Source organism: Balaenoptera ricei, chromosome 8 (assembly GCF_028023285.1).
Source record: "Balaenoptera ricei isolate mBalRic1 chromosome 8, mBalRic1.hap2, whole genome shotgun sequence".
NCBI classification, from domain to species: domain Eukaryota; kingdom Metazoa; phylum Chordata; class Mammalia; order Artiodactyla; family Balaenopteridae; genus Balaenoptera; species Balaenoptera ricei.
The window spans coordinates 100,821,181-100,842,757 of NC_082646.1; the positions used below are offsets into that span (position 1 = coordinate 100,821,181).

At 43.7% G+C, this 21,577-nt stretch overlaps 1 long non-coding RNA gene and 1 pseudogene across 1 annotated transcript in view; both read left to right on the forward strand.

The window, feature by feature from the left end:
- The window catches only part of LOC132370812 (uncharacterized), a 41,586-nt gene that overhangs the window by 13,671 nt on the left and 6,338 nt on the right, over positions 1 to 21,577 (forward strand). The gene's annotated exons all lie outside the window — the stretch shown is intronic.
- Positions 5,071 to 5,638, forward strand: LOC132369523 (glutathione peroxidase 1-like; annotated as a pseudogene).

Genomic DNA, 21,577 nt, shown 5'->3' on the forward strand with positions numbered 1-21,577 from the left:
GTTGATTACCGGGAGGCTCTGAGCCAACTTTTGTCCCATCTGTCGCAAGGGCTCCACAACTTGCATCTTACTTCTATACCTTTGCTTTCCCTCATGTTTCTTATTTCCAGTTTATTTGATCTTCCTCTAGTGTTTGCATTTTTATAAGCAGCCTTAAATTCTTCTGGCAAGAAGATAAGTTGTAGATAAGTAAGTAAAATAAACATTTGTGGGTAGGAAAATTCAGAGAAAATGAGTTCTCTCAGGCAACAAACCTTGATAGGACTTAGGACTGCCACAGTATGGCATGGATTGTGTTAGAAAAGCCAATGCCCCTTTGAGTAACGTGGCCACACCTATGGTATGGATAAATATGTCAATGGATGTATGAATTGCAACTAAGCCATGAAGCTCAGGAATCAGTGAATGAATGGTAAAGCAGGAGTCTAGGAACGGAAATTCTTTTTTAACTTAGTTGTTGAAAAAGATTAGACTCTCCTACAGGAGAAAAACTCAAGTGACCCAAAGGAAGTGATTCATAGGGGATGAAACCAGAGAGTGGTGACAGAAGGCTAAAGATGGCGTCCCAGAGGGAAAGCGGGAAGTGCCAAGCAGGAACTGCAAAAAAATAAAATAAAATAAATAAATCCACATTTGTCGAAAGGCGAGTACATAAGCCGTCCAAACCAGGGTCACAAGCTCCCAGCAAAGTGGCTAGAATTTCTGCTGATGAATTGAAGGAAATTTGCAATAAGGAAAAATACACCCATCTGAAAAGAAATCCAGTTCATAAGGTCAGCCCAACCCAAAACAACATCAGTGAACAGGAATTTCATTCTCTGAACAATACCAATCTTAGCACTGCAGTGGCCAACTCATTCCCTTCCAAAGGGCACACAGTTCACACCTATTTTTGTACTGAAAATTGTACAGAGAACTTTTGAAAAAAGTGCTGCGCCGTCAGGAACCCTCAAAAAATGTGATTCTGTTTCCTTGTACAGCTGTGTGGTAGCACATGTCCCCTTTACTATGTTAGCAATTGCCAACTTCACTAAAACTGCACAAATGGGGGTAGTGAAACTGCCAGTTACCTCATACACAGAAAGTCTCTCAGGGAAGGGAGACAATGTCACATTGTAATATTTTACATTTACGTGCCCATAGCCTTTTACAAGGACCAATAAGTAATACCGACCTCTTATAGATATGATGATCATAATAATTATAATAGCTCATACCGACATGGTGCTTACTATGTACTAGACCCTGTGCTAAGCATTTAATACATATTAACTCATTTAATTTAATCCTCATAACACTTCCCTTTAAGATAGTCATGTAAGATAGCCCTATATAAGCTTTCCCATGTTCAGAATGTCTAAGTGTGTATGTACGTCTCATTGCCATACACTAGGTCAAAATTTCCCCTGAGCCTGAATATTTATGAGCTCATTCCTTGGGCAAGTGGGGTAAGGACGTACCAGATGGCCGATTCATTGAATCCCTACTCTGTGCCTGCGCTTTGCTAGGCGTATGTTATATCATGGAATCCCTAAAACAACCCTTTGAGGTGCTTTCTGTTATTAACTCCATTTTACACTTGCAGGAACGAATTCAGAAAGGTAAAGTACGGTCAGTGCCTTGCTGAAGATTACACAGCCAACAAGTGGCAAAGTTGGAATTTGATCCCAGAATTGTTACGCTTTAGAATTCTAGTTCTTAACCAAGATTCTGTATTGTCCCTCTGCTAGACTCCATTTGAGGGGGTGGGTGTCCCAACTGCTTTCAGGTTTAAAAGTTTAAGGTGTGTTGGAGCCTCTAGATTTTCAGCTGACTGGTCCTAAGTCACGGAGTTGGGGGCATCTGCAGCTATTTTTGTGGAACATTCTAACAAGAAAATGCACTGATTCCACCATAAGAAACATACAGATGAGGGCCATGCCCTAGGGGTGGAGAAGCCCCAAGATAGAAGGGTCTGGGCCTCTGATGACTTTGAGGAAGAGAGCTGCTACGCTGTGGTGGGGAAAGAAACTCTTGTTTAAACCATGCTGTTTGGGGGGGTGGGAGGCAGGTCCAAGAGGGAGGGGATATAGGTATACATATAGCTGATTCACTTCATTGTACAGCAGAAACTAACACAACATTGTAAAGCAATTATACTCCAATAAAAACAAAACAAAACAAAACCAACAAAAAAACCCCCACGCTGTTTGGTCTCTGATACCTGCAGATGGACCAAACTAAGATACCCTCTAAAGATTAAACTGCTTATTTTGATCATCTCCTATTCAATGTCAATGTCACATTGTAAGATTTTACATTTAAGTCCCAGCATATTTTACATTTAAGTCCCTCCCTGTGGAGGAAGGAGGGATGCCCTGGGGTTATGGGGATAGCCAAACACATGACACCTGACACTGGACAGATGAGACGGACAGCAGTTTATTAGTCCGTATGCTCACAGTCTGGAGGAAGGGGACACTGCTCCGTGCAGTACCACATGGGGGCTGCATTCGGGAAAAGAGTGAATTCCCTGGGGGCTGCAGGAGGCAAGTTTTGTAGTATCAAGAGAGAGAGGTGCCCCTCGGTTCCTTAGGGAGGATGTGATTGGCGTGTTTGAATAATTCCATGGGCTGTCAGGGAATTGAAATCTGCTACTCAGGAGTAAGCAAGCATTGCAGGTGGCGCAGTGGTTAAGAATGTGACTGCCAGTGCAGGGGACACAGGTCCCAGCCCTGGTCCGGGAAGATCCCACATGCTGCAGAGCAACTAAGCTTGGGCCACAACTACTGAGCCTGCTCTCTAGAGCCCTCGAGCCACAACTATTGAGCCCATGCGCCACAACTACTGAAGCCCACGGGCCTCGAGCCCGTGCTCCGCAACAAGAGAAGCCACCACAATGAGAAGGCGGCACACTGCAATGAAAAGTACCCGCTCGCCGCAAGTAGAGAAAGCCTGTGCATAGCAACGAAGACCCAACGCAGCCAAAAATAAATAAATAAATAAATAAATAAATTTATAAAAAAATGAATTGCACCTGGTTCATTTGAAAAGGAGGGCTGTTTGGCTTGGGGGGCAGAGTGGTGAGGGGACCATGTGGTTAGGCCATTTGAGGACTTCCCCATTTTACCAGCTGTCAGGGCAGCACATAATAATAATACTAATTTACATCACACTAGTGAAACGTAATGGATCAGGGGCAGGCTATGGAGCTGCTCTTAAAACAATAATATGGCTCCTAGGGCTTCAGTGTAAGCTGATTGAAAGTTTTAAATAGAAATAAAAATGTGTTAATTAAATTAAGACTTGATCAGATAAGAAAATGGAGCATTTCCTGCTCACCCAAGCACAGCCCAGGAAGACTCAGGTCAACATCCTTGTAGGATTTCTGGTCCCTTGTTGTGGAGATGCATGAATCTGATTATGAGAGCCTGACGCCATTGAGCTGTAAGTCCTTGCTCTCCACAGCAAGTGCTTTCCTATCCATTCATTCCTGTATTCAACAGATTTACTCAACAATTATTATTTACTGAAGGCTGCCAGGCTCCAGGCACTGTGATTAGGCACTAGGTATACCATGGGGAACAAGAAGGGCGTCTGGTCCTTGACTTCTTGGGGCTTCTAGTCTAGTCAGGTAGACAGAAAGCAATTAAAGACTCAAATAAATAAATACTCTGAAGGAAAACAAAAAACAGGCTTCTTTGAAGAAACTAGCAAGACCTACATGATTTGACTCCTGTCAACCTCTCCTGTATCATCTCGTGCCATTGTCCCCTCCTCCCGTGAGTTCCAGCCCACTGGTCCTGTTTTCTCTCTCTCTCTCTCTCTCTCTCTCTCTCTCTCTCTCTCTCTCTCTCTCTCTCCCCCTTGTTTGTTTCTTATCTCCACTTGTCACAGTTTATAATTACAGTGATTTTTATCTTTTTTTTTTTCTTCTATACTTTTTTAACCATCAACCTCGTTAGAATGTGAGCACCTCCAAGGCAGCAGTGGTGTCTATTTATACTTCTTTGCATCACTGTCACTAGCATACTCTTGGCTCTTAGGAGGTGTTTGAAAATCATTTGTCCAATGAATGAATACACAGGATGACCTGGATGGGGTTGGAGTAGATCAGGGCAAAGGTCTCAGTTTTTTTCCTCCACTTTGAATCTTCTCGGCTTCACTTGTCTCTTTTTTTTTTTTTTTTTAATTTATTTATTTTGGCTGCGTTGGGTCTTCGTTGCTGCGTGCGGGCTTTCTCTAGTTGTGGCGAGTGGGGGCTACTCTTCGTTGCGGTGCGCGGGCTTCTCATTGCGGTGGCTTCTCTTGTTGCAGAGCACGGGCTCTAGGCACGCGGGCTTCAGTAGTTGTGGCTCGCGGGCTCTGGAGCGCAGGCTCAGTAGTTGTGGCGCATGGGCTTAGTTGCTCCGTGGCATGTGGGATCTTCCCGGACCAGGGCTCGAACCCATGTTTCCTGCATTGGCAGGCGGATTCTTAACCACTGCGCCACCAGGGAAGTCCTCACTTGTCTCTTGTTGTAGCTCTGCGTGGTGCTGACGACTTCACATAGGTGTGACCTGACAGTATACTGCTCCCGCTCTGTACCTCACTTCTCTGGCTTCCTGCTCAGGTGTCACCCTGTTGGAACCACCAGGAGGCTTCTCAGCACCCATGCCCACATGCAGCCTAGAAATACAGGGGAGTTAACATCCCAGGGCTGAACCTTTGAGCGCTGGGAGGTAGGAGCCAGAGGATAATATCTCCCCTTTGACTGCCTCTGAAGGATGGTCCCAAGACTTCTTGGGGGTGTGGTCCTGCAGATTAAGAGATCAGCTGCATTTGGAGATGGCCAGCATATCCACACACTGGCTCTTCCTCCTTCCCTGCTTCTCTCCCAATTCTTCCTTCCTGCTCCCTGGGATTGTTTTCCCTATTAAAAGAATAGCCCAGCAGCTTTTTGCCCTGGGTTTCATTTTCTGGGGAACCTAGCCGAACACGGAAGCTTCTTTAAAAATGTGATATCTGAGCTGAGACCTGTCAGATGAGTAAGATGCAAAAACAGGTGCTTCTAGTTCGTAGCTCTCCCCTCTCCTCTCCTCTCCGACACCCATGCCGCGTGGACCTGCCCTGCGGGGTAGGGCCCTGCTCATTGAGGACTTGGCATCGCTCGGAGGCACAGGGGTCCAGGACGACACCCAGGTGAAGGAGCTGAGGCGGCTCCTCGGGCCCCGAGGCCTGGTCGTGCTCAGCTTCACGTGCAACCGGTTTGGGCATCAGGAAAACGCCCAAAACGAGATCCTGAATTGCCTCAAGTACGTCAGACCAGGCAACAGGTTCGAGCCCAACTTCATGCTCTTCGAGAAGTGGAGAAGCGCGAGGTGAATGGCTCGCAGGCGTACCCGCTCTTCGCCTTCCTTCGCGAGGCTCTGCCCACGCCCAGTGTCGCCGCCACTGCCCTCAGGACCGACCCCAAGTTCATCACCTGGTCTCTGGTGTGTGGCAAAGAAGTGGCCTGGGCCGTGTGCCTGGGCGCAGGTACAGCCGCTGCATTCTGACCATCCACGTGGAGCCTGCCATCGAAGCCCAGCTGTGCCAGGGCCCTGCTGTGCCCAGGGCACCCCTCCTACCCCTGCTGCTTGGCAGTCACAGCGCTGCCCTCTGGGGATTTCACCTATGAAGGTGTTACCTCTAAACGTGCATGGAGGAACCCCTGATGTCCAGGAAAATCCCCCGAGATGGGTGCTGGTCCTGTTCATCCCAGGCTCCCCTTTTCCAGACCACAGTTCTGCGCTAATAAAGCGATGAGTATCAGCAGGAAAAAAAAAAAAAAAAAAAAGAGTTCGGCAAAGACAAACAAACACAAGACGAACAATCCCCCCTCCCCCCACCCCACCGCAAAAGCTGGAGGGAGTTGGGGGTCGTTGGTTTCTAGGCAGACAAAACATACATCCTAAGGCAGAGGTGAGGTCAGAGCATTGGGAACTGAAATGCCACTGTGCCATTTTCTGGGGTGAGGGAGGGGTGAATGGGGCAAAGGAGAGATGATGAGGGGGTGAGAGCTCAGTTCACGCAGCAGCTTGTAGGATTTGGGTTTTGTTCTAATGCAACGGGAGCCATTGGAAGGTTGAAGCAGGGGCATGGTGTAATCACACTGTGGTTTATTTTAAAAGACCCCTTAGGCTGCTATGTGAAAAATAAACCATTTTTTCATGTTGGAGAAGGGGCAAAACTTGTGAGGTGGAGACACCAGCCAGGAGTTTCTACAGTAGTCCAGATAAGAAATGATCATTGCTTGGACCAGGCTAGGAGCAGTGGAAGTGGAAAAAAGTGGATTAATTTGAAACATATTTTTGAAGTACAATCCTTATGACTTGGGTTGGATGGGGGAGGGAGAATGGGGAGAGAAAGGAAAGTATGGCTCTCTGGTTTCTGATTGGAATGGTGGGCAAGAACTAATGAGTGCGGATTAGAGAAGGTTAGTTTTGGCTATGTTAGTTTTGAGGTCTCCTTACATTATCCAAGTGGAGATGTCAAGTAGACAGTTGGGCATATGAGACAGAGTGCTCAAAAGAGAAATCCAAAATAAAGTTACACATTTGGGAGCAGGACAGGTTCCTTAATCTGCAGAACCCAGTGCAAAGTGAAAATGCAGGTCCCTTTGTCCAAAAATTATTAAGAATTTCAAGATGGTGACAGCAGAGCATAAAACCAAGCTCAGGGAACTGTAACATGGGGTTCTGTGTGATCGTACAGGTTAAAATCGATGAAGCCTATCGGGGGGTATTGAAAGCCAAGGAAATGGATAAGATTACTTAGAGAGAGACTTAAAAGGAAGAGGAAGGAAAACCCAGGACTTGACCTTGAAATTCTGTGTCTATGCTGAACTCCAGATGCATGTTCCAATTGCTTATTCAACATCTCCACTTGGATATCTAATAGATATCTCAAACCAAATGTTCAAAACCCAACCCTGATTTTCACCCTCAAATTTCCTCATAACAGTCCCTTCCAACTCTATAAATGACAACTCCATTTTTCTTGACACTCAGGCCCTGAACCTTGAATCATCTGGTCACTCCTCTTTTTCTCACCTCCCATACCCAATCTGTCGACAGACCCTCCCATCAGGAGATATTCACAATTTTCCACTTTTTATTATGTCCACAACTGCCTCTCTGGTCTGAGCCGCCTTCCTCTCTCACCTAGATTGTTGCAGTAACCTTCCACTTCCACTCTTCCCTCCTACGATCTGTTCTCAGCACAGCAGCCAGGGTGGTCCTGTTACAGCATTGGTCACATTATGCCACTCCTCTGCCCCACTCTATTCGCTTCCCATCTCACTCGACAAAACTGTCTGCCAGGCTCTTTATGACCTGTATCTCCACCTCACTGCCTCTCAGAGTATATACCCTGCCCCATCTCTTTCTGCTCCAGTGGCCATGGCCTCATTTCTATTCTTCAAACACATTAGACTCTCTTCTGCCTCAGGGCCTTGTGATCTATTTAGAAAACTCTTCCATATAATAGCATTGCTTTCTCTTCCACTACCTTCAGTTCACTGCTCAGATGTAACCTTATCAGACCAGCCCTAAAAAAACAGCAGCCCTCCACCACACCTTGGCTCTTCCAATCTCCCTTAACCTGCTTTATTTTTTCTGTAGCTCTTATGACCATCTAACGCAGTGGTCCCCAACCTTTCTGGCACCAGGAACCGGTTTTGTGGAAGACAATTTTTCTAGGGACGAGGGGTGGGGAGGGTGGGGAATGGTTTTGGGATGATTCAAGTGCATTACATTTATTGTGCACTTTATTTCTATTATTATTACATTGTAATATATAATGAAATAATTATACAGCTCACCATAATGCAGAATCAGTGGGAGCCCTGAGCTTGTTTTCACTTGCCACTCACTGATAAGGTTTTGATATGAGTCTGCAAGCAGTTGATTTATTTTGGTCTCTGTGCAGTCAGACCTCTTTGCTAATGATAATCTGTATTTGCAGCCACTCCCCAGCTCTAGCATCACCGCCTCAGCTCCACCTCAGGTCATCAGGCATTAGATTCTCATAAGGAGCACGCAACCTAGATCCATCGCATGCTCAGTTCACAGTAGGGTTCGCGCTCCTATGAGAATCTAATGCCGCTGCTGATCTGACAGGAGGCGGAGCTCAGGCTGTAATGCGAGTGATGGGGAGCGGCTGTAAATACAGATGAAGCTTCGCTCGCTCACTCACCGCTCACCTCCTGCTGTGTGGCCCGGTTCCTAACAGGCCATGGACCAGTACTGGTCCATGGCCCAGGGGTTGGGGACCCCTGATCTAACGTACTACATATTTACTTGTTTATTTGTTCATTGGATCATCTTCTATCCAGTAAGAATAGATGCTCCATAAGGAGAAACTTTGTGTCTTTTGTCACTGTTGATTCCCAACACAGAGTAGACACTCAAATATTTGCTGAAGGAAGGAAGCAAGAAAAGAAGGCCTCCAACATTTCTCATTTAGGTAGAGAAGGAATTGACTAGGAGACTGAGAAGTGGCCATGGAGGTAGGAAAAGAGAAACTTAGAAGCAGGAAGTATACTAGAAGCTTAGAGAGAAAGCATTTTAAAAAATTGTGGTAAAAATACATAACATAAAATTGACCATTTTAACCATTTTTAAGTGTACAGTTCTGTTAAGTACCTTAACAGAATTAAGTACATTCTTATTGTTCTGCAATCATTACCACCATCCATCTTCAGAACTTTTTTCATCAGAGCTGAAACCCTGTACACATTAAACAGTAACTAACTCCTTATTCCCTCCTTTCCCCGCAGCTCCTGACAACCACCATTCTACTTTCTTTCCCTATGACCTTGACTACCCTAGGTACCTCATATAAGTAAAATTATACAGCATTTTTCCTTTTGTGACTGGCCTATTTCTCTTAACATAATGTCCTCAAGGTTCATCCACGTTATAGCATTTTCCAGAATTTCCTTCCTTTTTAAAACTGAAGAATATTCTATTGTATGTATATACCACATTTTGTTTATCCATTCACCTGTCAACGGACACTTTGGGTCACTTCTACCTTTTGATTATCGTGAATGCTGCTACTATGAACATGGGTGTACAAATCTCTCTTTGAGACCCTGCTTTGAAATTTTGGGGGTATATACCCAGCAGTGGAATTGCTGGACTATATGGTAATTCTATGATTAATTGCTTGAGGAGCCACCATGTTGTTTTCCACAGAAGTTGCATCAATGCACAAGGGTTCCAGTTTTTCCATACCCTCACCAACACATTATTTTCTGTTCAAAAAAAATTTTTTTAAATGTAATAGCCATCCTAATGGGTGTGAAGTGGTATTGCATTGTGATTAGGGGAAAGCATCTGAAGACTAAGGGAGTGGTCAACTATGTCAAGAGGTGCTCCAAGATCTAGTAAATAAAGACTGAGAGTGTCTATTGGATTTGGCAATGTGGAGGTCGCAGCAACCCCAGAAGAATGATTTAGGGTCACCAGATGGGAGCAGGCAAAAGAGTGAATGGGTGGTGAAGGAGAAAGATGACTTGAAAAGCTTGGCTATGCTCAAGAGTGGAGAAATATTATTTATTGAATGCTCACTATGCTCTGACATCATATAAGATGCCAAAGTTGGAACAGAAGAGCCAACAGATGTGGTTTCTATCCTCAAAACCACTGGCTGACAGTCCAGCAGAGAAGAGAGACAGTCAACAAATTTATTCAACTTCAATTTGATAAGTGCTAAAAACATAAGTGGAGGGTGCTGTGTGCATATTACAGTAAATATGGCACCTGAGGAAGGGAAGGGAGGAGGCATTTCTGAGGAAGTGATGCTGAAATGGATTACAATTTGATATCCCCTGTGGGTCCATCTTCAGGGAGAGAATGCCCTGGTCCTGCTGACATGGGCATTTGGGTCCCCATGGAATCCCTTATCATTGTGTGTCACTTCCATCACCTGGCTTCTAGAACCAGCATATGCAAATGGAAGTCATTTATGTGGGCTCAAATTATACTGGCCACATGCTCAAGTAGTAACTTAGCCTCCCCCACTAAAGTAGTCCCAAATAACGCCAGAGAGGTACTTCACCCACACTCTCAAACTAGCCTGTCAGTCTGCCTCTTCTTCATCTTTGACCCTGGCTTCTATTTGTCCAAATCCCCTACCCATGAGACTAGTTGTTGGAGCCTCATTGTGGCCGAGCTTAGAGGGTCTCAGTGTGAGAATACCCACGTATGTGCCAGTGCCTTCTCCCCAGGCTTCTAACACCACCTGTCTTCCAGGTGAGGAGCAGGGCTAGGTCTGGGTGGAGGTACTGAAGTGCAATGTGCTCTACCCATACCCCAGAGCAGCAATACTCGTGCTCATAAAGCCTCTCATTCAAGTTTTCTGTCTACTTTCTGTCCTGTTCAATTCCAGTTCAAGGGCCAGATGGGAAGTAGACATATGACCTTGGGCAAATTACTTAACCTCCTCGTGCCTAAATTTCCTCATCTGCAATATGAAGATAATAAAAGTACCTATTTCAGCGAATTCCCTGGCAGTCTAGTGGTTAGGACTTGGCGCTTTCACTGCAGTGGCCCAGATTCAATCCCTGGTCGGGGAACCAAGATCCCATAAGCCTCACGGTGCAGCCAAAAAAAAAAAAAAAAAAGTACCTATTTCAGATTAAGGGAAAAAATTTAGATAAAGTACTTTGCATAGTGACTAGCATGTAGTAGGTGCTCAGTAAATGTTAGCTTTTATTATTACTTTTACTAGTATGATTATGTACTGGAGAGTTTGGTTACATTAAGTGTCTGAGCCCCAGCTCAGCTATCTGAAGCTCCTGTTTAAAGTCTATTGTTTAATAAATTGGCATTCTAGTTTTATCCATCAGTGTTACAAGCTTAGCTAATGTGTGTCTGATCCTAAGAGCTAAAGCTGAAGCTGACAAGTTCTGGATTCCGAACAACGAGGCTGAGGACAGCCTTGGCCTGGGGTGTGTGCACCAGAGGAATAAGGCTTCTTGGGAACCAGCTTGCTGGCCTCCCTGGATACGCCCAACCTCTCCATTATTTCTCCATTTGAAATTCCTGCGTTCTAGGGCCACCCCTGCTTTTTACATTCCCATCAGAAAAGAATGTGTTTTTAAGCACAGTGGTGCCTACCCACCAAAGGTTTCTGCTTCAAGAGTTTGGGGAGATCTTCCCCTTCCCGCGCCCCCCCATCTCCCTTGCTTGACTCGGTGGGCCTCCTATTCTCTTCCTTAGCAAGGTAATGTGGTGCTGAGCGCCAGAAAACTCCCAGGGAAAACCCACTGCCAAAATGCAAAATCAAGGAAAAAAATAAAAGCAATGATTTTGGACCAGGCTGGCATAAACTGTGAGCCTGGTCTGCCATATTTACTTTTTCTTAATCTAAAATAACAGAGATAACATGCACAATGGACTTTCTAACTTGCCACTTTTCCCTTATCTTTTTTCCCTTTGTGAGCCTAAGACATCATGTTCTTTCATACAATCCCTAAAAAAAAAAAAAAAAAAAAAACCTTTGGCCATTCCATTCCCCGCTGCCCATGGAGAAGAACAGACTCTATCTGATATTTCAGCTGGAAGGCAGGGTGGCAGATTCTTTCCAATGGGGTGGCGACTTCCTCCCTACTTTCAGAACACACCCCTTCCCAAAAATACGCCCTCCTGAGTGAGCAGCACAAAGGCAGCAGACCCAGCTCTCAGCGTCAGCAAATGCCCACATCCCTTCCTTTTCCTTTTACACCCAGTGGCCTGGGAATGGCACAAGAGCTTGGGGAATCCACACCACAAATCTGTGTGTAGCCCCTTTAGGCTTGGAAGTGGCCTTACTCTCATCTCTCGCCCTTCTGGTCCATCTTCCAAACCAACCGTCATAGTGATTGTCCTAAAACCGAAATCTGATCATTCCATCTACTTAAGAACTTGCCATGGCCTTTTGGCCCACAGCAAGCGTTCCCAAACTCCAGCCTATGCATGGGTCTGTGCATGGTTGGCTATAAAAGAATAGCCGTATTTTAAGATGTAGTTTCTAGAGTTTGGGATAGGACCTGGGAATCTGTATATGTTAGTTTGAATTCTTTAGATTGTAAGCGACAGAAAGTCATTTCAAACTAGCTTAGGTCAAAAAAGGAATCCATTATTTCCTAGGAAATTCAGGGGATAAAACTATCTCAGTTATACATGGGGGACTTCGATTGAGTGATGACATGGAGAGGTCAATATCATTGAAAGAAGAATTTATTACATTTCCAGAGAGCAAGGGGTGTGTCATGCCATGCAGAGTCACCTAGGGAAGCACCAGTTTTGGCCAGAAAGCAGAAAAGAGCCAGGGGAAGGTGTAGACTACAGCCTTTATTGGGGTTTCTACAGGAAAAGCAAGGCAGGGTAGGGTAAACAGCTTAGGATTGGCTAGTTTGAATAATTCTGCTGGGCTTTGGGGCATAGCAGCTGTTCTTAGCTGTCTGTTATCTGGCCCTGGGTTGATTTGAGGCACGGGAAATAATGGCTTGATGTGTAAGAGTTAGATAAAGGAAGTAATTTCAGAGCATGAGCTCTGGATCTCAGAGGAGATGTAAACAACTTCAGCTGTTAATTTGTCCCTGTGACTAATGGATGCCAAATAGACAAATACAGAATCTAAACAAACACAGAACAAGAAGTGGCTTCAGCAGGAATAGATGTAGAGCTGTGTTGTATACAAAGCAGACACTAGCCACATGTGACTGTTGAACACTTTAATGTGGTTAGTCAAATTGAAATGTGATGTGAAATACATGCTGGCTTTCAAAGACGTAGCATAAAAAAGAGAAAACTATCTCATTAATGATCTTTTATGTTGATTACATGTTGAAATAATATTTTGGAAATATTGGATTAAATACAGTATAGCATGAAAATTCATTTCATTTGCTTCCTTTTACTTTTCCTAACATGGACACTAGAAACTTAAATTGCATATGGCAGCTTGCATTTATGGCTTACATTATAGTTCTATTGGACAGCACTGATCAAGATCAAATGATGCGGGGCTTCCCTGGTGGCACAGTGGTTAAGAAGCCACTGCCCATGCAGGGGACATGGGTTTGAGCCCTGGTCAGGGAAGATCCCACATGCCATGGAGCAACTAAGCCCATGCGCCACAACTACTGAGCCTGCGCTCTAGAGTCTGCGAGCCACAACTACTGAGCCCACGTGCCACAACTACTGAAGCCCGCCTGCCTAGAGCCCGTGGTCCACAACAAGAGAAGCCACTGCAATGAGAAGCCTGCGCACCACAACGAAGAGTAGACCCTGCTCGACGCAACTAGAGAAAGCCTGTGGGCAGCAATGAAGACCCAACACAGCCAAAAATAAAATAAATAAATTAAAAAAAAAAAGATCAAATGATGTTCTCTCTATCTCCCTCTCTCTTTCCATAATTCAACTCTGCTCCCTTTTGATCTATTTGGAGTTCATTCTCTCTCAAACTCTCTTCCTCTGTGTGTCCATGGGAAGATGGCTGATGGAAGCTCCAGGCTTATAACATTCCAGCTTCCTAATGCCATCCGAAAGAGATTCTCTTTCTTCCATTGTTCATACATCAACCTCTGAGAGAAACACTCACTGACACTGCTGATGTCATATTCAAATCCCCTTAGAATACTTCTGTCCAGAGAAAATTTCCTATGTCAACCACTTGGGTTTCCTGAGGTACAGTTTGTACCCCCTCGTCCCCATGCTTTTGCATGTTGCCAGTGCATCAGCCTGGAATACCTTTCCTTCTCCTCTGTCTGGCTAATGTCTAATTTAGCCAGATTCTTCATGATCTAGCTGAAATGTGAAGCTCTACTATCTCGATCATAGCACTTATTGCCTTTTTTATTTATTTATTTATTTATTTATTTATTTATTTATGGCTGTGTTGGGTCTTCGTTTCTGTGCGAGGGCTTCCTCTAGTTGCGGCAAGTGAGGGCCACTCTTCATCGCGGTGCGCTGGCCTTTCACTATCGCGGCCTCTCTTGTTGCGGAGCACAGGCTCCAGACGCGCAGGCTCAGTAGTTGTGGCTCACGGGCCTAGTTGTTCCGTGGCATGTGGGATCTTCCCAGACCAGGGCTCGAACCCATGTCCCCTGCATTGGCAGGCAGATTCTCAACCACTGCACCACCAGGGAAGCCCACACTTACTGCTTTTTATTGTAATTTTTTGTTTTCCTCTCTGTCTCCTCCACTGACCTTTAGCTCCTCAAAGGCAGGCTCTGTCTCCTATTCTTTGATTTGGCCCCTACAGAATAGTGGGTGCTCAATAAACATTGGTGAAATGACGGTGAGCTTGTTCATTGCAAGCAATGGGCAAAAGATAAGGGTTAGTTATCTACTTTATATTATGTATTGGCTTTGTATTGCTGTGTAATGAATTGCCACAGATGTAGAGGTTGAAAACAATACATTTATTATCTCACAGTCCTATGTGTCGGGAGTCTGGCGTGGCTTAGCTGGGTCATCTACTCAGGATCTCATCAAGCAGTAATCAAGGTGGAAGGGGCTCCACAGTCTAACCTCTAGGCTCCACCAGGGAAGAATTAATTTCCAAGATCGTTCAAGTGGTTGGTAGAATTCATTTTCTTATGATTGTGTGACTGAGATTTCTGTTTTCTTGTTGGCTGTAAGCTGGGGCTACTGTTTACTAGAGGCTGCCCTCAATTTCTTGCCATGTGGCCTTCTGCATAAGCTCTCTCACAGGGAATTCCTGGTGGTCCAGTGGTTAGGACATGGCGTTTTCACTGCCGGGGCCCGGGTTCGATCTCTGGTCTGGGAACTAAGGTCCCACAAGCCACCCTCTCACAACATGGCAGCTTCCTTTTTCCAAGCCAGTAACGGAGAGTGAATCTCTCTAGTGTGTGCTAGCAGGGCGGAACCTTATGTATATCATTGTAACTCTAATCACATTTGTCACATTCTCTTGGTTACAAGCAAGTCAAAGTTCCCACCTACACCCAGGGCATGTCCTCCACAATTAGCTATGTGACTAATTGAGAGTCTGCTGTGTACCAGGAACTATACCAGGCACTTTTCATTAATTATTTCATTTAATCCTCAAATTATCTTACGAGATGAATACTATGAAAGCTGTTTTACATATTTGGAAATTGAAGTTAAGCGAAATTGGTTTTGACTTGTTCAAGGTCCCCCACCAATACATGACAAATCTGGGATTCAAACTCAAGTTTGATCTTAAAATAACCTTCTATCTTTTAAACCTCACCTTTAAAATAGTTTGCCCCAGAAACATTTTAAAAAATTGTCCTCTTCTTCCTCATTCTGAAGAGTAACAACAGAAACAGGAAATACACATTCTTTGCTTCTTGGGTTCATATTTTCAATCACAGTCAGAATGAATTCTTCCTGTTAAGAGGGAATGTTCAGATAGAAGCTGGCCCTTCTAGGAAACATTATGTTGCAGAATTAGGGCAGGCTGCCAAAGCAGGGAATGAGCCCTGACCTGGATTTTCTCAATGCCATTAGAAAATAATTATAATAATACCTCATAGCTATATACTGAGTTATCAATTGCTGTCTCATTTTATTCTCAGTGTCCCTGTGAGTCATACAGGGCAGAGATTTTATATAGTGTAGAGTTTAGTCAATTTTGTATTTTGTATTAAAAACTTTACATTATTACATGAACTTTTCCCCCCATATTCTTATATTTTCTCCCTAAACATTATTTTAGATGGCTGCTTAATATTCAATTCAGTGGATCTCTCCTAGCTTAGTTTAAAATGTTTCCCTAATTTTGGCTATTTAGGTTTCTTCTTGTTTTTCACTATTATAAAAAGTATTGTGAGAAACATCTCTGATGGTCAAAAATATTCTCCCACACATATGCACACATGCTTAGGATAGAGTCCCAGAAAAGGGATGGCAGACAAGAGTCAGTCTCAAGGCTCTTGGTGCATACAGAGATGTGATTTTTTTTTTTAAGATTTATTTATTTAACTTATTTATTTTTGGCTGCGTCGAGTCTTTGTTGCGGCATGCAGGCTCTAGCTGAGGTACACGAGCTTAGTAGTTGTGGGGCACAGGCTCAGTTGTCCTGAGGCACGTGGGATCTTAGTTCCCTGATCAGGGATCGAACCGGCGTCCACTGCATTGTAAGGCAGATTCTTTACCACTGGACTACCAGGGAAGTCCCTAAAGATGTGATTATAACCACTACTTTTCAGGTGAGGAAACAGAGTGAGACCTGCCCAAGTTCACGTGGTTCAAAAACGTACAGCTGAGACTTGGATCCCATTCTTCTGGTTCCTAGACTGATGTTCTTCCTCACAACTAGCTACTCACAGTGTGCTCCTGGGACCAGCAGCATTGGTAAACCCGGGAAGAACGTTAGAAATGCATTATCTCAGGCCCCACCCAAGATTCTGTGAATCAGAATCTGTGTTTGCCACCATCCTGAGATGCCTCTATATACATTAACGTTTGAGAGCACTGCTAACAACACGTCCTCCCCTGTAATCCTGTGAAATGCTTTAAAATGAGGCAAAACACTCCTGGGTTTGGGGTCATCAGTTTCTCCTCAGCTTTGAGATGTCTCTTTCACATTTCCTCAAGGGCTGCATGCGGTGTGCCCACCTCATGAAGGGATTTGTTAATTTCACTATAAAACCTCAGAATCTTTAACTGCATACTATCCCTGGATATGGCCAAACCCTCCTGCTCAGAACCATACAAATAGCACTTTGGAATAATTTTCAGTAAGTACCACGGTGAAGGAGAATGGGTATTTACACCAGGACTCCTGGTCCAGTTTCCACCATTAACAAGCTGGGTGACCCTGGAGAGCCTCTGAATCATTCTTTATTGAATTAGATACTGTGATGAGAACATGCTTTGTATATCGTAAGGCACTGGGCACATCTGTCGGGAGCCTATATTTAGACATCATCTTCCTTGTGAGAGAAATGAAGGTGTTTAGACCAGATGATCCTTGGGGCAAATATTCAGAGGACCAAATCCTTCTGAGAAAACCTGTTTTAGGTTGGATTCCACCTGTGCTCCCCAGGAATATAATGACAGGGAGATATGAGTCAAATCAGGATGGGTGAGAGTGAGAGCTTGTAGTAACTGATCTTCAAAGTTCCTCTTAAATCTAAAAGCGTATGACCTACCATTTCAACATGAAAAAAGAATGAGAATTCTAAAGGGTAAGCTGGGACGAAGTGAAAGAGTAGCATTGACATATATATACACCACCAAATGTAAAATAGATAGCTAGTGGGAAGCAGCTGCATAGCACAGGGAGATCAGCTCGGTGCTTTGTGACCACCTAGAGGGGTGGGATAGGGAGGGTGGGAGGGAGATGCAAGAGGGAGGGGATATGGGGATATATGTATACGTATAGCTGATTCACTTTGTTATACAGCAGAAACTAACACAACATTGTAAAGCAATTATACTCCAATAAATATGTTAAAAAAAAAAGAATGAGAATTCTAGCATCAGCTCAGTCATTTTATGCAGCTACCCGCTTTCATGAAAGAGAGAAGCTCTTCTATTCTTTAAGAATGTGGATTTATCTTGGGCATCCCTGGTGGTGCAGTGGTTAAGAATCCACCTGCCAATGCAGGGGACACGGGTTCGAGCCCTGGTCTGGGAAGATCCCACATGCCGCAGAGCAACTGAGCCCGTGCGCCACAACTGCTGAGCCTGCAAGTCACAACTACTGAGCCCACGAGCCTAGAGCTGGTGCTCCGCAACAAGAGAAGCCACCGCAATGAGAAGCCCGCGCACCACAACGAAGAGTAGCTCCCGCTCGCTGCAACTAGAGAAAGCCTGCACGCAGCAACGAAGACCCAACACAGCCAAAAATAAATAAATTAAAAAAAAAAGAATTTGGATTTATTTCAAGTCCCATTTCTGGGATTAAAGTATCAGTATTTCTTCTTGTATGTGATTCAATTAATTTCATTTGCCTTAAGTACATTAAGCAATCAGAGACCAGGCTCAGATCTTCCCAATCAGATGTAATTACTGAAGTCACTGATCTTTGCTCTGTCTTCCTTTTTCCTCTCCACATATTACCTTTCTTAGAGGAAGGAAGTTAAAAGCTTTACATAGTCTCTCTGTTTTATAACAGCCTTTCTCAAACTTAGAGTTGAGTATCATTATGACTAAGTAAACAGCTCTGATTCAGCCCCTTGGAAAAACAGATAGTTAAAGGAATTTATATGTCACATGCGGCAGATTTCAAAAAATGGTCAATGATGGCCATTTACCCTGAACATCATGGTAATGTCTGCAGGAAAATGAACCCTATTTTTGAGACTAAAATCTAAAACTTTTCTTTTGTTTTAATGTATTTCATAATCTGTATAATAAATCAGATTATCTTTTTTTCTTAGAGCTCCTTTGATATGCATGGGGGTGTTAAATTGAGCTTTTTGATGTTGAGAGGTTAGTATTTCTAAAATCCCCAGGTTCCAAGAGGGGGAAAAAAGGGAACAGAGAATATTTTGATTACTTTCAACCGCAGAATATTTGCACAAGGGTCTATTACTTAATGCCCCTTATTAGGTACGGATGGGAAATTAACCACTCATTCATTTTACACATATTTGGTAAAAGCTTGTTATGTGTCAGACACACTTAGAGATCCCAGGTGAAAGACATGGCTCCTGCCCTCAAGGAGCTTAGAGTGGAATGGTGCACTGGGTGATGGGATAAGGGTCCACACAGGATCCTACGAGATATCAAGGACAGAAAATTCCTCCTAAGGGCTTGAGGAAAGCTCCCTAGAAGAGATGTCCTGAGGGCTGAGGAGGAGATAGTGAGGGGGATGAGGGAGTGAAGGGTGTTTCAAGCAGAGGGAACAGCAAATGCAGAGGGAAAGGCAAATACAAAGTGCACAGGCAACTGAGAGGATGTCAAAGAATTAAGCATGACTGTATCGTGACAAGTATCTGGAAGGTTGGGAAAGATGCAGGAGTTGGAGCCAAGACACAATGAAGCACTTGCTGAAATAAATCTAGGCAGACTGAGCCAAAGTCTCCATTGTATAAAGATTTCAGAGAATTCCCTGGTGGTCCAGTGGTTAGGACTCCGTGCTCTCACTGACAGGGCTGGGTTCAATCCCTGGTCAGGGAACTAAGATCCCACAAGCTGCTGCATCGTGGTCAAAAAAAAAAAAAAAAAAAAAATTTCAGAGACTAGAGTTACTTTACAGATACTATAGAAATAATACCTGTTAGGTGTGAACTTTAGTTTGGAGAAGGTACCATATCAAGAAATCCATTGGCATTACTCCAAAGTAGAGATTATAATTCTTATTTTGCCTAGGCTTACTCTTTCTTCTCCTTTTTTTTTTTTTTCTTTTTCTTTCCCCTGTTTGAGTGCAACTGCTTCATCTTTCTTTGCAAGAAAATAAAGTCTCAGCACAGGCAGCGTTTGATTCAGTGCTCATTTGATCTGGTTGATTCAGGAAACAGATGCATCCTCTTGGTCTCCACACAAATCATTGGGGTTTCTTTTTTTTTTTTTTTTCTGGTTTCACCAAAGCCAGATCTATGTCTCCATCAGCACAGAGGAAAAAAGTAATTACTGAAGTATTAGTGTGATTATTATTTCCTGATATGAACTGCTGCATTCTTTACTAGTATCTGGTTCTCTCCCTAGGCGGGAGTTAGAAAATTTAAAAACAAACTCTTGTTGGACAAAGCCTATATTAATTATTTTTTAACCTTGTTTGCATTGGAGAACTCTTTGAAAATTTGATGAAAAAGATAAACCCTCTCCTCAGAAAAATTCATTTTCTCACACCTACACAATGCAACACAGTTTCAAGAGGTTCACAAACCTCTTGATGTCCCTGAGGACCCTTGAGGAAACTTAGACCCTGGTTATGAACTTCTGGTCTATACAGTCAAGAAAAAAAATGGAAGAACTGCTTTTTGAAATTGAACTGTGACAGTTGCCTGCTAATTCTGGCAGTACATTTTGGGAAGTCAGAATAAACCGGAATTATATTGGCCATATAGTTGCTCAAGCCTCTGCTACAACATTGATTCAGTGGGTGGACCTCAGCTTCCCCAATGTCCCCACCTCTCTGCTAACCCAAACACGAGTGAAGGTCCCAGAGGAGGAAGGGAAGAGGAAATCACTCAAGATTTTTAATTTTCTAAAATTATCACTCAAGACTTTTAATTTCCTAAAGTTAAGTCTCCTCGGCCTTGGAGTTAAAAGAAGACCTGGTTTTAATCTTAGCTCTACCACTTTCTGTTTATGTGATCTTGCCAAGCCATTTACATTTTTCGAGTATCAGCTTCCTCATCTGTAAAATGGGGATAATTTTAATAACTACCTCTCAGGGCTGTTCTGAGGACTTAGTGAGATAACAAGTGTGAAAGTATTTACCGGACATCTGGCTCATAGATGGTGCTTGACAAATGTTAACTGAAATTCAGTTCTCCTAGGGCAGAGTAAGACCTTTTAGAGACCCCTCAGTATTGAAAAAATTATGGTGGAGGACTTCGAGTTTCCTGTCTGGCATGTAAGGAGCTCAGAAATTGCTGCTTGGTCCTAACAACAAGTAAAAAGCTGAACAAACTGAAAACAAATCAACTTTTCTTAGATCTGTCAAAGAAATGAGGTCACAGGGCAAACCACTAGACAGATCAGTAGGTACCCAGATTCACAACTTAAGGGAGCAGAAACTACCAGGGGAACCAACATTGGGAAAACCTGTAATTGACAAATTGCTGGAGGCACAGTGCGGACAAATCTGAGAGTTAAAAACTCCAGGGGGATCTAGTCATAAGGGTCCTCCCCCACACTTTTGTGCCAGTGTTCCTCACAGTGAATATCGGAAGCAAAATACTCATACGTTCAGCAGGTGGAGGGGAAAAAGGAACCACTTTGAATATGCTAGAGCATTCTGTTCTTAACAAGGCCTGCCCTCAGGAGAAACTATTTCACCAGAGCTTAACCTACTGGGGTTTTATCAGAGCCTAATTTACCTTGGGGAAGGGAAATACCTAACTCTAGCCCCCTCTAGCCTTCTGTGTGGGAAAAGGGAAATACGTAACTCCAGCTCCTCCAGCCATCCTGGCCCGACTAAGACGGCAGGTGGGTGGCTTTTTAAAGCACTGGTGAAGTTCATAGTCCATGACCAAGTGGGATTTATTCCAGGCATGCAAGGCTGGTTCAACGCTTGAAAATCAACTAATGTAATCCATTACATCAACAGAATAAAGAAGAAAAAATCACATTATTATATGAATAGATGCAGAAAAAGCATTTGACAAAATCCAACATTCATTCATGATAAAAACTCTTGGCAACTAGGAACAGAAAGGAATGTCCTCAACTTGATAAAGAAAATCTACAAAAACCTACATCTAGTATACTTAATGGTTAGAGACTAGAAGCATTTCCACTAAGATCAGGAATAAGACGGGGATGTCCCCTCTCACCACTGTTTTTCAACATCATACTGGAAGTCCGAGTTAATGCAGTAAGACCAAAAAAAAAAAAAAAAAAGTGAAATAAAAGGTATACAGATAAGGAAGGAAGAAATAAAACTGTCTTTTTTAGCAGATGACGTGATTGTCTAT